Source organism: Lethenteron reissneri, unplaced genomic scaffold, assembly GCF_015708825.2.
Source record: "Lethenteron reissneri isolate LAM-NWPU_2019-01 unplaced genomic scaffold, ASM1570882v1 scaffold_1554, whole genome shotgun sequence".
NCBI classification, from domain to species: domain Eukaryota; kingdom Metazoa; phylum Chordata; class Hyperoartia; order Petromyzontiformes; family Petromyzontidae; genus Lethenteron; species Lethenteron reissneri.
Window position 1 is genome coordinate 1,642 of NW_026891283.1, and position 15,137 is coordinate 16,778.

The window sequence follows — 15,137 nt, forward strand, 5'->3', positions numbered from 1 at the left end:
GGTAGTGATGGAGGTGGCCTCACCACCACCACCATCACTCACCACCACCACCCTCACCACCATCACACCACCACCACTCACCACCATCACTCACCACCATCACCCTCACCATCACTCACCACCATCACTCACCACCATCACTCACCACCGTGATGATGATGATGATGAGAGAGATCGAACCCACGACCTCCTGTAGACCAGGCGAGGTGGTCAACATCTCATAGCCACCGTGATGATGATGATGAGAGAGATCGAACCCACGACCTCCTGTAGACCAGGCGAGGTGGTCAACATCTCATAGCCACCGTGATGATGATGATGAGAGAGATCGAACCCACGACCTCCTGTAGACCAGGCGAGGTGGTCAACATCTCATAGCCACCGTGATGATGATGATGGAGAGATCGAACCCACGACCTCCTGTAGACCAGGCGAGGTGGTCAACATCTCATAGCCACCGTGATGATGATGATGAGAGAGATCGAACCCACGACCTCCTGTAGACCAGGCGAGGTGGTCAACATCTCATAGCCACCGTGATGATGATGATGAGAGAGATCGAACCCACGACCTCCTGTAGACCAGGCGAGGTGGTCAACATCTCATAGCCACCGTGATGATGATGAGAGAGATCGAACCCACGACCTCCTGTAGACCAGGCGAGGTGGTCAACATCTCATAGCCACCGTGATGATGAGAGATCGAACCCACGACCTCCTGTAGACCAGGCGAGGTGGTCAACATCTCATAGCCACACGGAGCCATCGGAACGGATAATTTAATCGATGATAATCGATCATCAGAGAGAGGGAGACACGCAAAACGATGATTATAATCGATGGGAATCGATTAGCAGAGAGAGACGCGCAAACCAACGATTAGAATCGATGAGAATCGAACAAACGATTCCCGGGACGTCATAACCCGGAGACCATCGCCAAGTTCAAGATGGCGGCACCCAGGTTGGAGGTTGTGTTGTGGTGGTTGTAGTGGTGGTGGTTGTAGTGGTGGTTGTAGTGGTGGTTGTAGTGGTGGTGGTTGTAGTGGTGGTTGTAGTGGTGGTGGTTGTGGTGGTGGTTGTAGTGGTTTTGTGGTTGTTGTTGTGGTTGTTGTTGTGGTGGTTGTTGTAGTTGTGGTGGTAGTGGTGGTTGTAGTGGTGGTGGTAGTGGTGGTTGTTGTGGTGGTTGTAGTGGTGGTTGTTGTGGTGGTGGTTGCAGTGGTGGTTGTAGTGGTGGTTGTTGTGGTTGTGGTGGTTGTTGTGGTGGTTGTAGTGGTGGTTGTAGTGGTGGTTGTGGTGGTGGTTGTAGTGGTGGTTGTGGTGGTGGTTGTAGTGGTTGTGGTGGTTGTTGTGGTTGTGGTGGTTGTTGTGGTGGTGGTTGCAGTGGTGGTTGTAGTGGTGGTTGTGGTGGTGGTGGTAGTGATGGTTGTTGTGGTGGTGGTGGTGGTTGTAGTGGTGGTTGTAGTGGTGGTTGTTGTGGTGGTAGGGTGGTTGTTGTGGTGGTGGTAGTGGTGGTTGTTGTAGTGGTTGCGGTGGTGGTGGTTGTTGTGGTGGTTGTGGTAGTGGTGGTTGTAGTGGTGGTTGTTGTGGTGGTTGTTGTGGTGGTTGTAGTGGTGGTGGTTGTTGTGGTGGTAGTGGTGGTTGTAGTGGTGGTGGTTGTTGTAGTGGTGGTGGTTGTTGTGGTGGTGGTTGTAGTGGTGGTTGTGGTGGTGGTTGTAGTGGTGGTGGTGTTTGTTGTGGTGGTGGTAGTGGTGGTTGTTGTGGTGGTGGTGTTGTTGTGGTGGTGGTTCGATCCCGACCCTGACGACGCTGCTGCTGCTGCTGTGTTTGGAGTTTGGAGTCTCTCTCCCCAGGATGTTAACTACATCGTCTGGTGTGCAGGACAATTCAGTAGTGGAAGAGGCAACAACACACACACTGACACACACATTGACACACACATTGACTCACACACATTGACACACACACACTGACACACACACATTGACACACACACTGACACACACACATTGACACACACACACTGACACACACACACTGACACACACACACTGACACACACACATTGACACACACACATGACACACACACACTGACACACACACATTGACACACACACACTGACACACACACACACTGACACACACACACTGACACACACACTGACACACGCACATTGACACACGCACACTGACACACACATTGACACACACACATTGACACACACACACTGACACACACACATTGACACAAACACATTGACACACACACGTTGACACCACACATTGACACACACACACTGACACACACACACACATACTCACACGCACGCACCCACACACACCCACACACGCACACACACTCACACACACCCACACACACACTCACACACGCACTCACACGCACACTCACGCATACACACTCACACGCACTCACACACCCACCCACACTCACACACACGCACTCACACATACCCACCCACACACGCAAACTCACACACTCACACACACCCACGCACACACTCACACGCACTCACACCCACCCACACTCGCACTCACACTCACACACTTACACATACCCACCCACACACGTAAACTCACACACACTCACGCAATGTCGCTACTACCAGCACTCCACCACCATCACCACTATCACCACCACCATCACCACCATCACCACACCATCATTACACCGTCATCACCATTACCGCATCACCATCACCACGCCACCGTCACCATCACCACGCCACCATCTCCATACCACCATCAGCACACTCACAATCATCGCACCGTCGCGATCTCTCTACGCCATTACCACACCGATACCAAAACGGCCACCATCACCACACCGTCGTCACCACACCACCGTCACCACCATCACCATCATCATTACCACCATCACCACTTGAGCAAAATAACCAGCGTCACTACATCACCACCCCATGCACCTCCGCTTGTCATGGTGGGCACTATAGAATGCGAACGTGGTTGCAAATACATCCATCACTGCAATCACCATCACCCACACTACCATCACCACCACCATTATCACCATCATCAACACCGCCATCACCCACACTATCACCACCATCACCACCACCTTTACCACCACTATCACCATCAACACTGTCATCAACCACACTATCACCACCATTACCACAATCACCACCGCCATCACCCACACTACCACCACCACGACCACGACCACTATCGCCATCACCACCACTACCACCATCACCACCGCCATCGCCCACACCACCACTACCACCACCACTGTCACCATTACCACCATTAACACCACGACCACCACCACTGTCACCACCACCACTAACACCATCACCACTATCACCACTATCACCACTATCACCACCACCGCCACTATCACCACCGCCACCATCACCACCATCACCACCACCACTATCACCACCACCACTAACACCACCACCACTATCACCACTATCACCACCATCACCACCACCACCATCACCACCACTATCACCACCGCCACCGCCGGCTGGAGCTCCGTGGCTCCGCTGGAGCTCCGTGCTGTTCAGCGGCTTCCTCACCGAGCGGCCAAGTGGCCACCGCCGCTTCTTCGTGCTGCGTGGGGGCGACGGGACCGTAGCCCCCCTCCTCCAGTGCTACCGCAGCCCCCGGGAGAGCTGCCTGGCCTGGGGGGGCGGGGCGCCCCCACCCCCGCCTCCTCCCGCTCCCCCACCCCGACCTGCCCGGCGCCGCCCGCCTCGCCCGCCTCGCCCGCCTGCTCCTCCGCCCGCCGCCCCGCGTCCTGCCCCTCGGCGGGCTAGGGGCGGCGGTGGAGCGCTCGGACGCGCGGGCCCCGTACGGCCTGGCGGTCTTCGCCGACGCGGGGTACCTCGCCCTGGCCGCCGACGACGAGGCCCAGAGACGGGCCTGGCTGGGGGCCCTGCGGGCTCACCTCCTGCCGGCGGCGGGCGGCGGGGCCGGGCCGCCGCTGGCCGCGTGGGAAGGGCGGCTGTGGAGCCGCCGCGGGGCGGCGGAGGTGCGTGCGGGGCCCTGCCGCGTCTACGTCCACGCCGGGAGCCTGCGCTTCGCGAGCCCCGCGACGGGGCCACTCGCAGGCAGGTGGCGGCGGCGGCAGAGGTCGCAAGCGGGTTTTGATTCCCTACCCGTAGCCTACGCTAAATGAGTGACAAACGGTGACTCGCAGAGTCCCATCGACCCGCAGAGACCCACAGAGACCCGCAGAGACCCACAGAGACCCACAGAGGGGGGTGCAGGCTGCAGGTTGTGGGGGGGTCTGTGGGCGATGTGCAGAGTGCCGCTTCCTTGTGTGGCAGCAGACGCCACGGCGGTGACCCTCAAGCTGGACATCAAGTGCTACGGACACGTCCGCCATTGCTTCTCCGTCACGTGGGACACGCACTCGGAGCTTGGAGTTGGACGGATCCGGATGAAGGTACGACCTCGTCTCGATGTTTCTGTTGCACCACGGACACAATTCGTTCCCGAGGCCGGCGTTGACATAGAACCCCCGTGTAGCCTTAACAGACTGTAGGGGCAAGTGCTGTTAGCGAGCACCTATGAAGGCCGGAACGGCACACGGACGAGGGGGTGGGTGGCCAGCACCATGCCCGGCCGCCTTTGTCTCCCCAGTGGCGATGTTGACACACCGCACCAGGTACTCATTTGAGGCTGAGTCGACCTAGGGGAGGCCCAGGACTGCACACTCATGTTCACACACGCAAACACACACTTTCACCCGGTGCCAATACCAATCCTCGCCATTCGCCACTAAGTGGCGGTGACGTCACCACGGCGCTTGTGCCAGGCCATGTGCACCTTGAGGCCACGTGAAGTATCGAACGCCCGCTGGCAGGAGGTCACGGGGCAGACCCAGCAGGTGCCACGGGTCGACTGACCGAGATGACTGACTGATGCACCACATGTGCCTCCTACTACACGCGCAACACACTTTCCCAACGGCGATGTTTACTACACACCGCACCAGGTACTCATTTGAAGCTGAGTCGACCTAGGGGAGGCCCAGGACCGGTTCAGATAATCATCACTGGTGTTGGCCGTGAGCGGGAATCGAACCCGGGTCTCCAGGTTCATAGCGCAGCGTAGCGCTAACCGCTACACTACCGCTCCCCACACGCACGCACACACATAGACACACACGCACACACACACGCACACACATAGACACACACACGCACGCACATAGACACACACGCACGCACACACGCACGCACACACGCGCACACGCGGACACACACACGCACACACGTACACGCACACGCACACACACGCACACACGCACACACGCGCACACACGCACACACACATAGACACACATATAGACACACACACGCGCACACACACGCACACACACACATAGACACACACGCACACACGTGCACACATAGACACACACGCACACACACGTACACACACGCACACACGCACCACCACACACATGCACACACACACACGCACCGCAGCCCGGTCGCACGTGACACCTCACGGAGGACGGATCGCTCCGCTTTGTTTTGTCGCCGTGACTTTGTGACGACCCGCACCGCCGCCCTGCCGCAAAGAGCTTTGCAGCTCACCGGATTCCCCTCCCTCCCTCCCCACCGCGAGCCGCAGCTGGAGGAGGGTGCGGCGGCGGCGGCGGCGCTGCACGGCGCGGTTCTGCGCGCCCGGCTGAGGCTGCCCAGCCACGAGCTGGGGAAGGAGGACGACGCAGGAGACGTTGAATGTCAAGCCGCTGGGTCCAAGTCAACCGAAAATTGAAATCAACCGGCCCCTCGGGCGACCGGGGAAAAGCATTCCGTGAGGACATTTAGCCAGAGCCGGCGTGCTGGCAAGGCCTGGCTATGTGAATTCAGACGAAAGCCTGTCGTGCAGGTGGGTGTATCGCCCTACGTGGCTGTTATTGTACGGCGTGTGGTGTCGTGGTTGTCTCGGCTAACTTGATTTCTCGACACGCTCCGGACAGGCTCACGGAGTAACATACACGCCGGGCCACGTAGAGCTTTGCCACCCGTACAGCCACACCGGCGACGTACAACTCTATAGCTGGCTGGCTGTGCGACGACGACGACGACGAAGAGACGGCAGTGATGACAGCGACGACAGCCTTGACCCGAGACCACCACGACAGCCCCAAACCCCCACTTGCCTCTCCCTTATATTTGCCCAGCGTGGCCACGCCCACCTCTGGAACTCTCTCGCTGGTTCCAGGAGCTTCCCAGTGAATCCCCACCTTGAGCCTTGCCCCAGTTAACGTGCCCCTTGTGGGTTCGGCCGTTGTATGACGCACCCGCACCTCTAGTTAACCCCCACAGTCAACAGGTTTTTCTTGGTTCTTTCAGTAAAGTCGTCACGTAGAATGGAAGTAATAAAATAATAAAATAAAACATTAATTAATTCTCACGAATTTCGGCCACAACGCAAGCAGCCGTCCTCAGGTGAAGAGGAACAGGTCTGTCGGGGGGCGTGGTGAGCAGTGTGCGCAGTGACAGGTGGCAAACCCCGTCACTGCGCACACATTTTGTGAGGGAATAAAATGGGCGCCAATAAACGTCAATTATATTTTGCGACAAAAAAAATGGCGGATTTGATTTGTCGCGCGATTGCGAAGGGGGGCGAGGGGGGCCACGTGCTGCCGTACGAGGGGGAGATCCCCGCCACGGGAGCCGCGAGTCTCCCGCGGCGGGGATCTCCGGCCGATGCCAAGTCGCCGCGTCTGCAGTGAAGTGCCGTCTCAAGAGAAGTGCGCCAAGCCGTCGTTACAGATTCTTAGGTTTTTTCGGTAAAGTCACCAGGTAGGTAAAAAATTTTAATTGGTAAAATAAAATTAAAATCGCTTCCGTCTTCAGGTGGAACCGTCACAGCACGACAGCTGTATCAAGTGAGAGAAATTCCAAGAACACAGTACTTGTATATATACTGGTTGAGGGTGGGAGGAGCCAAGGTAGGCCCTGAATATTATTGTTGTGAGGTTCGGTGCGGCTGAAGCACGCTGTTAGGAATGAGCCTTTGTTGTGTAAACTGGGTGCGGCTGATGTACACTTTGACACCGACAAGAAGGTGCCATGACGGGACACCACGCACTAAACCTTCATTTCAAACGTAAAAAAACGCCACGCAACGCCGAACACGAAGAGATACTCCGCCGTAGTTTTCCCGACCACTTTGTGGACTTTTATTGAATGCAAATGTAGTGGTGGTATTGACGTGCGCCGGCAGTGATGGATCACGGGGCGCGGGGTTGGGCACGCGGTGTGGGCGTGGCATGGACGCGCGCGCCGGTGGTGAGGCGCGCTCACACAAGCTGGGAAAAGAGGATCGTAGCGAGTGCGCAGTGATTGGTCAGATAAGTGGGTACTCTCAGCGACGTCCGCAGGAGGGGTATAAAGGGGGACGCGCGAGAGCACTCGTGGTCAGTGTTAACCAGTTGAAGACGGGGTGGAGGAGGTAGGGGCCCGAGACCCCTAGTCCCGCCGTCCTTGTGGGGACCGGGGCCCTGTGTGGCTCGGAGCCGAGACTGGGGGGACCGTAGTCCGACGCCCGTGTGGGTCGGGACGGTGGTACCCAGAGCCGAGACGGGCACCCCGGCTGGGTGTGTCCCGGAAGGCTACGGGGCGTAAGAGCCCGTGTCAGTACAGCTGAGTGGGTGTTGGTCACCCGTGTAGCTGAGTGGGTGTTAGTCACCCGTGTAGCTGAGTGGGTGTTGGTCACCCGTGTAGCTGAGTGGGTGTTAGTCACCCGTGTAGCTGAGTGGGTGTTGGTCACCCGTGTAGCTAAGTGGGTGTTAGTCATCCGTGTAACTACAAGTTGGTGAAAATAAAGAGTGTGCTACCCGTGAAGTCGTCTCCTGCCGAGTTACTACTTTACACAAACAAGGACTCGGACCAAGCCCCGTCCGCTCTCAAAATCCGGCAGAAGTGAAGCGCCATCTTGGGCGAATCGCAACCTTTGAAACGTCATAAGGGGTAAGCGAGAAAACAATCCGTTCAAGACCCACAGACTCATCACACAGAGACCCACAGACTCACCACCCAGAGACCCACAGACGCATCACACAGAGACCCACAGACTCGCCACACAGAGACCCACAGACTCACCACAGACCCACAGACTCATCACAGAGACCCACAGACTCATCACACAGAGACCCATAGACTCATCACACACAGATTCATAGTCTCACCACACAGAGACCCATAGACTCATCACACAGAGACCCATAGACTCATCACACAGAGACCCACAGACTCATCACAGAGACCCACAGACTCATCACATAGAGACCCACAGACTCATCACACAGAGACCCACAGACTCACCACACAGAGACCCATAGACTCACCACACAGAGACCCACAGACTCACCACACAGAGACCCACAGACTCATCACACACAGATCCATAGACTCATCACACAGATCCATAGAATCACTACACAGACCCATAGACTCACCACACAAGAGACCCATAGATTCATCACACAGAGACCCACAGACTCACTACACAGAGACCCACAGACTCACCACACAGAGACCCACAGACTCATCACACAGAGACCCACAGACTCATACAGAGACCCATAGACTCATCACACAGAGACCCATAGACTCACTACACAGAGACCCACATACTCGCCACACAGAGACCCACAGACTCGCCACACAGAGACCCACAGACTCACCACACAGAGACCCACAGACTCACCACACAGACCCACAGACTCATCACACGGAGACCCACAGACTCATCACACAGAGACCCATAGACTCATCACACACAGATTCATAGACTCACCACACAGAGACCCATAGACTCATCACACAGACCCATAGACTCATCACACAGAGACCCACAGACTCATCACATAGAGACCCACAGACTCATCACACAGAGACCCACAGACTCATCACATAGAGACCGACAGACTCATCACACAGAGACCCACAGACTCATCACACACAGATCCATAGACTCATCACACAGATCCATAGAATCACTACACAGAGACCCATAGACTCACCACACAAGAGACCCATAGATTCATCACACAGAGACCCATAGACTCACTACACAGAGACCCACAGACTCACCACACAGAGACCCACAGACTCATCACACAGAGACCCACAGATTCACCACACAGAGACCCACAGACTCATCATACAGAGACCCATAGACTCATCACACAGAGACCCATAGACTCACACAGAGACCCACAGACTCACCACACAGACCCACAGACTCATCACACGGAGACCCACAGACTCATCACACAGAGACCCATAGACTCATCACACACAGATTCATAGACTCACCACACAGAGACCCATAGACTCATCACACAGACCCATAGACTCATCACACAGACCCACAGACTCATCACACAGAGACCCACAGACTCATCACATAGAGACCGACAGACTCATCACACAGAGACCCACAGACTCATCACACACAGATCCATAGACTCATCACACAGATCCATAGAATCACTACACAGAGACCCATAGACTCACCACACAGAGACCCATAGACTCATCACACAGAGACCCACAGACTCACCACACAGAGACCCACAGACTCATCACACAGAGACCCACAGACTCATACAGAGACCCATAGACTCATCACACAGAGACCCATAGACTCACTACACAGAGACCCATAGACTCACCACACAAACCCACAGACTCACCACACAGAGACCCACAGACTCATCACACAGAGATCCATAGACTCACCACACAGAGACTCATAGACTCACCACACAGACCCATAGACTCACCACACAATCCCATATATTCACACAGAGACCCATAGACTGACCACACAGAGACCCATAGACTCATCATACAGAGATCCATCGACTCACCACACAGACCCATAGACTCACTACACAGACCCATAGACTCGTCACAGAGATTCATAGGATCACCACACAGAGACTCATAGACTCATCATACAGAGTCACATATACTCACACAGAGACCCATAGACTCATACAGAATCCCATATACTCACAGAGACCCAAGACTTCACACAGACCCATAGACTCACCACACAGAGATCCATAGCCTCACTACACAGAGACCCATAGACTCACTACACAGAGATCCATAGACTCACCACACAGACCCATGCACCTAGCTTAGCACAGCAGTCAACCCATGGCACCTGCTGGGTCTGCTCCGTGACCTCCTCATGCACCTAGCCTGGCACAGCAGTCAACCCACGGCACCTGCAGGGTCTGTCCCGTGACTTCCTGCACCTAGCCTGGCACAGCAGTCAACCCATGGCACCTGCAGGATCTGTCCCATGACCCCCTCCTCCTGCACCTAGCCTGGCACAGCAGTCAACCCATGGCACCACAGGATCTGTCCCATGACCCCCTCCTCCTGCACCTAGCCTGGCACAGCAGTCAACCCGTGTCACCTGCTGGGTCTGTCCCGTGACCTCCTCCTGCACCTAGCCTGGCACAGCACGGCATCTGCTGGGTCTGTCCCGTGACCTCCTCCTGCACCTAGCCTGGCACAGCAGTCAACCCACGGCGCCTGCTGGGTCTGTCCCTGAGATGATAAGCCACTTCGCTAAGCCATCTCTCTCTCTGCGCGTGTCTGTCTGTCTTTGTGTCTCATAACTTTAATGTAAATTGTATTATGGTTGTCATTGTTTGATATGCGCTGATTTTTGGGGAAGGTTTTTTCTCCTGGATGTTTCTGTTGCGCGTCGTCATTTTAAGATTTTATTTTTTCGTGTTTTTGTTTGTTGCCCCATGGGTCACGTGGTTATACCTCAAAATAAATTAAACTTTAAACTGAAACTGTCTCCGTGTCTGTGCCTCTGTACATCTGTAACGGGAAGACATCTTCTGTAACGGGAAGACATCTTCTGTAACGGGAAGGCATCTTCTGTAACGGCAAGACTTATTTATATACTACACACTACACTACATTATACACTACTATACACTACACTATACACTACACTATCACTACACACTACACTACACTATACACCACTATACACTACACTATACTATACACTACACTACACACTACACTATACACTACTACACTATACACTACACTATACACTACACTATACACTATACACTACACTATACACTACATTGTACACTACATTATACACTACACTATACACTACTCTACACTATACACTACATTGTACACTACATTATACACTACACTACACACTACACTATACACTACACTATACACTACACTACATTATACACTACTATACACTACACTACACACTACACTGTACACTACATTGTACACTACACTATACACTACACTGTACACTACTATATACACTACACTATACACTACACTACATTGTACACTACATTGTACACTACATTGTACACTACACTATACACTACACTGTACACTACACACTACACTATACACTACACTATACACTACACACTACACTACATACACTACACACTACACTACACTATACACTACACTATACACTAGTGCTGTGCTAGTGACGAATTGTCACGTTCTGTTTACGTGACAACCCTCACTAGTTGGTGGTGGCAGATTTTAACGACACATTTATATATTTTTGCGATCAAACCCAAAACACCTCTCATGGATTCACCACGTTATGAACATCACATTTGCATTCATAAGTTGCTTGCTTAATTGCCTCAGCAACTCGGTGTTTCGTATCGAATCTCGTCTCAAACAATCGAAGGGCGCCCCCAAGTGGCAGCTGCCCCTGTGTGGCACAAGGTGGTGGCCCTGCACCGGCCTGCACGTAAGAGTCTGTCGTTCGGGGGCGATGATTGACGCGTCATCTCCCTTGTGGGTTTTCTGGATAATATTCTTAGGTTTTTTCGGTAAAGTCACGTAGGTAAAAAAATTTAAATTAATTAAAGTAAAATAAAATAAAAATCACGACGTTTCGATTGCAACACAAGCAATCGTCATCAGGTATAAATGAAATAGCAAACAAAAAATTCTAACCACAAAAACTATAGACAGACATATGAGCAGACAGATATCACCAAGATACATAGAGAGAGAGTAACACAGGTACAGAGAGGGAGATCGTCTCTGTGGTGAGGCCTTAAATAGGCAGAGGGGAGGCAGAGATAGGGAGGGGTTAGAGACAAAAATTAACATGTCAATGAGTGCGGAAAACACGTAAAACATTAACATGTCAATGAGTGCGGAAAACGCGTAGTGAAGTAAGCAAGTTTGAACATTAGGAGAGAGGGAGAAAGAACACACTAAATTAAATAACCTAGATAATGTCTGGACAATGTCTGGACTTAGCACGATTTTGACCGTGACACCAACATGCAAGGACCTGTGCGTTGTGAGTGACACGTGGCTTGTCTTACATCCGCCGTGAAGCAGACTGCGCATATTTTGGTGAATGTCACTGGGGTAGCCAGCTGTGCCTGTCCCATTTGAACCTTGAACCTCTACAATGAATAGAGAATGCGCTACCATATTGTGTGCACACACACACAGTGTACACACTCACTGTGTACACACACAGTATACACGCACAGTGTACACACACAATGTACACACACACAGTGTACACACACACAGTGTACACACACACACAGTGTACACACAGTATACACACACAATGTACACACACACACAGTGTACACACACACTCACTGTGTACACAATGTATACACAGTGTCTACAAACAGTCTACACACAGTGTCTACAAACAGTGTACACACTCAATGTACACACACTCACTGTGTACACACACAGTGTACACACACAGTGTACACACACACAGTGTACACACACAATGTACACACACAATGTACACACACACTCACTGTGTACACACAATAATGTCCACGTTGTAGTTGCTGAGCTCACGCACCCAAGGGGTCTCTGTTCAAGAGATGGAGCAATGGAAATTTAATCTAAATTAACTTAAAACTCCAATCAGCATGACCTCATCGACGTGAAACGCCAAGGGGAGGTGAACCTCGCTAGTGACGTCATGTCACCAATGTTTTCCCCTCCACCGCGCTCTTGTGCGTGACGTCACCTCCGCGATGGTCACTGCTGAATCTGTGGGCGTGGCTTGCATGACGTCACCCTCCACCGCGCTCTTGTGCGTGACGTCACATCCGCGATGGTCACTGCTGAATCTGTGGGAGTGGCTTGTATCCCGGAAGTGACGTCATGTCACTTTCTACTGCCGCGTGACGTCACGAGGTAACAGGAAGCTGCCCGCTCCACGCTTTTTCTGAAATCTGAGGTGATGCATTCTCGTGGTTGTTGTTGTTGTGATTGTTGTTGTTGTGATGTTGTTGTTGTGGTTGTTTACCAAGGTAGAGCCTCTCTCTCGTAGGGATTCATATTCTTAGGTTTTTTTTGTAAAGTCACGTAGGTAAAACATCAAAATTAATAAAAAATAAAATTTAATAAAAAATAAAATCTTTATTTATTTTTTATTAATTTTCATGTTTTACCTACGTGACTTTACCGAAAAAAACCTAAGAATATGAATCCTTGCAGTCACGAAAGCTTCAAATCTCGTAGGGATGTCAATAGAGCAGCTGCGAGCTTTGGAATCGATGTCCAGGTTGGAACTTTACAACGCGGGCCTTGCCTCCTGCCCTCGCCTGATGAAGTTTTATTTGTCTTCACTTTGTAACTCTGTTTTATTGTACAGTGAGGGGATAAAGTATTTGATCCCCTGATGATTTTGTACGTTTGCCCACTGACGAAGAAATGATCAGTCTGTAATTGTAATGGTAGGTTTATTTGAACAGTGAGAGACAGAATAACAACAACAAAATCCAGAAAAACGCGTCAAAAATGTTATAAATTGATTTGCATTTTAATGAGGGAAATAAGTATTTGACCCCCTCTGCAAAACATGACTTAGTACTTGGTGGCAAAACCCTTGTTGGCAATCACAGAGGTCAGACGTTTCTTGTAGTTGCCCACCACCAGGTTTGCACACATCTCAGGAGGGATTTTGTCCCACCACTCCTCTTTGCAGATCTTCTCCAAGTCATTAAGGTTTCGAGGCTGACGTTTGGAAACTCGAACCTTCAGCTCCCTCCACAGATTTTCTATGGGATTAAGGTCTGGAGACTGGCTAGGCCACTCCAGGACCTTAATGTGCTTCTTCTTGAGCCACTCCTTTGTTGCCTTGGCCGTGTTTTTGGGTCATTTTCATGCTGGAATACCCATCCACCATTTTCAATGCCCTGGCTAAGGGAAGGAGGTTCTCACCCAAGATTTGACGGTACATGGCCCCGTCCATCGTCCCTTTGATGCGGTGAAGTTGTCCTGTCCCCTTAGCAGAAAAACACCCCAAAAATATAATGTTTCCACCTCCATATTTGATGGTGGGGATGGTGTTCTAGGGGTCATAGGCAGCATTCCTCCTCCTCCAAACACGGCGAGTTGAGTTGGTCTCATCTGACCACAACACTTTCACCCAGTTGTCCTTTGAATCATTCAGATGTTCATTGGCAAACTTCAGACGGGCATGTATATGTGCTTTCTTGAGCAGGGGCCCCTTGCGGGCGCTACAGGATTTCAGTCCTTCACGGCGTAGTGTGTTACCAACTGTTTTCTTGGTGACTATGGTCCCTGCTACCTTGTGTAGTTCTGGGCTGATTCCTCACCGTTCTCATGATCATTGCAACTCCCTGTGGTGAGATCTTGCATGGAGCCCTAGGCCGAGGGACATTGGCAGTTCTTGTGTGTTCTTCCATTTACGAATAATCTCACCAACTGTTGTCACCTTCTCACCGAGCTGCTTGGCGATGGTCTTGTAGCCCATTCCAGCCTTGTGTGGGTCTACAATCTTGTCCCTGACATCCTTGGAGAGCTCTTTGGTCTTGGCCATGGTGGAGAGTTTGGAATCTGATTGATTGCTTCTGTGAACAGGTGTCTTTTATACAGGTAACAAGCTAAGATTAGGAGCACTCCCTTTAAGAGTGTGCTCCTAATCTTAACTCGTTACCTGTATAAAAGACACCTGGGAGCCAGAAATCTTTCTGATTGAGAGGGGGTCAAATACTTATTTCCGTCATTAAAATGCAAATCAATTTATAACATTTTTGACGCGTTTTTCTGGATTTT

The 15,137-nt window shown here is 52.0% G+C and overlaps 1 long non-coding RNA gene across 1 annotated transcript; it reads left to right on the forward strand.

Moving 5' to 3' along the window:
* The first annotated feature begins 4,344 nt into the window (after positions 1–4,344).
* Positions 4,345–6,350, forward strand: LOC133362625 (uncharacterized). Its single transcript, XR_009757518.1, has 3 exons — positions 4,345–4,435; positions 5,632–5,892; positions 5,984–6,350. It is a non-coding gene; the product is annotated as an uncharacterized LOC133362625 (long non-coding RNA).
* The last annotated feature ends 8,787 nt before the right edge of the window (positions 6,351–15,137 follow it).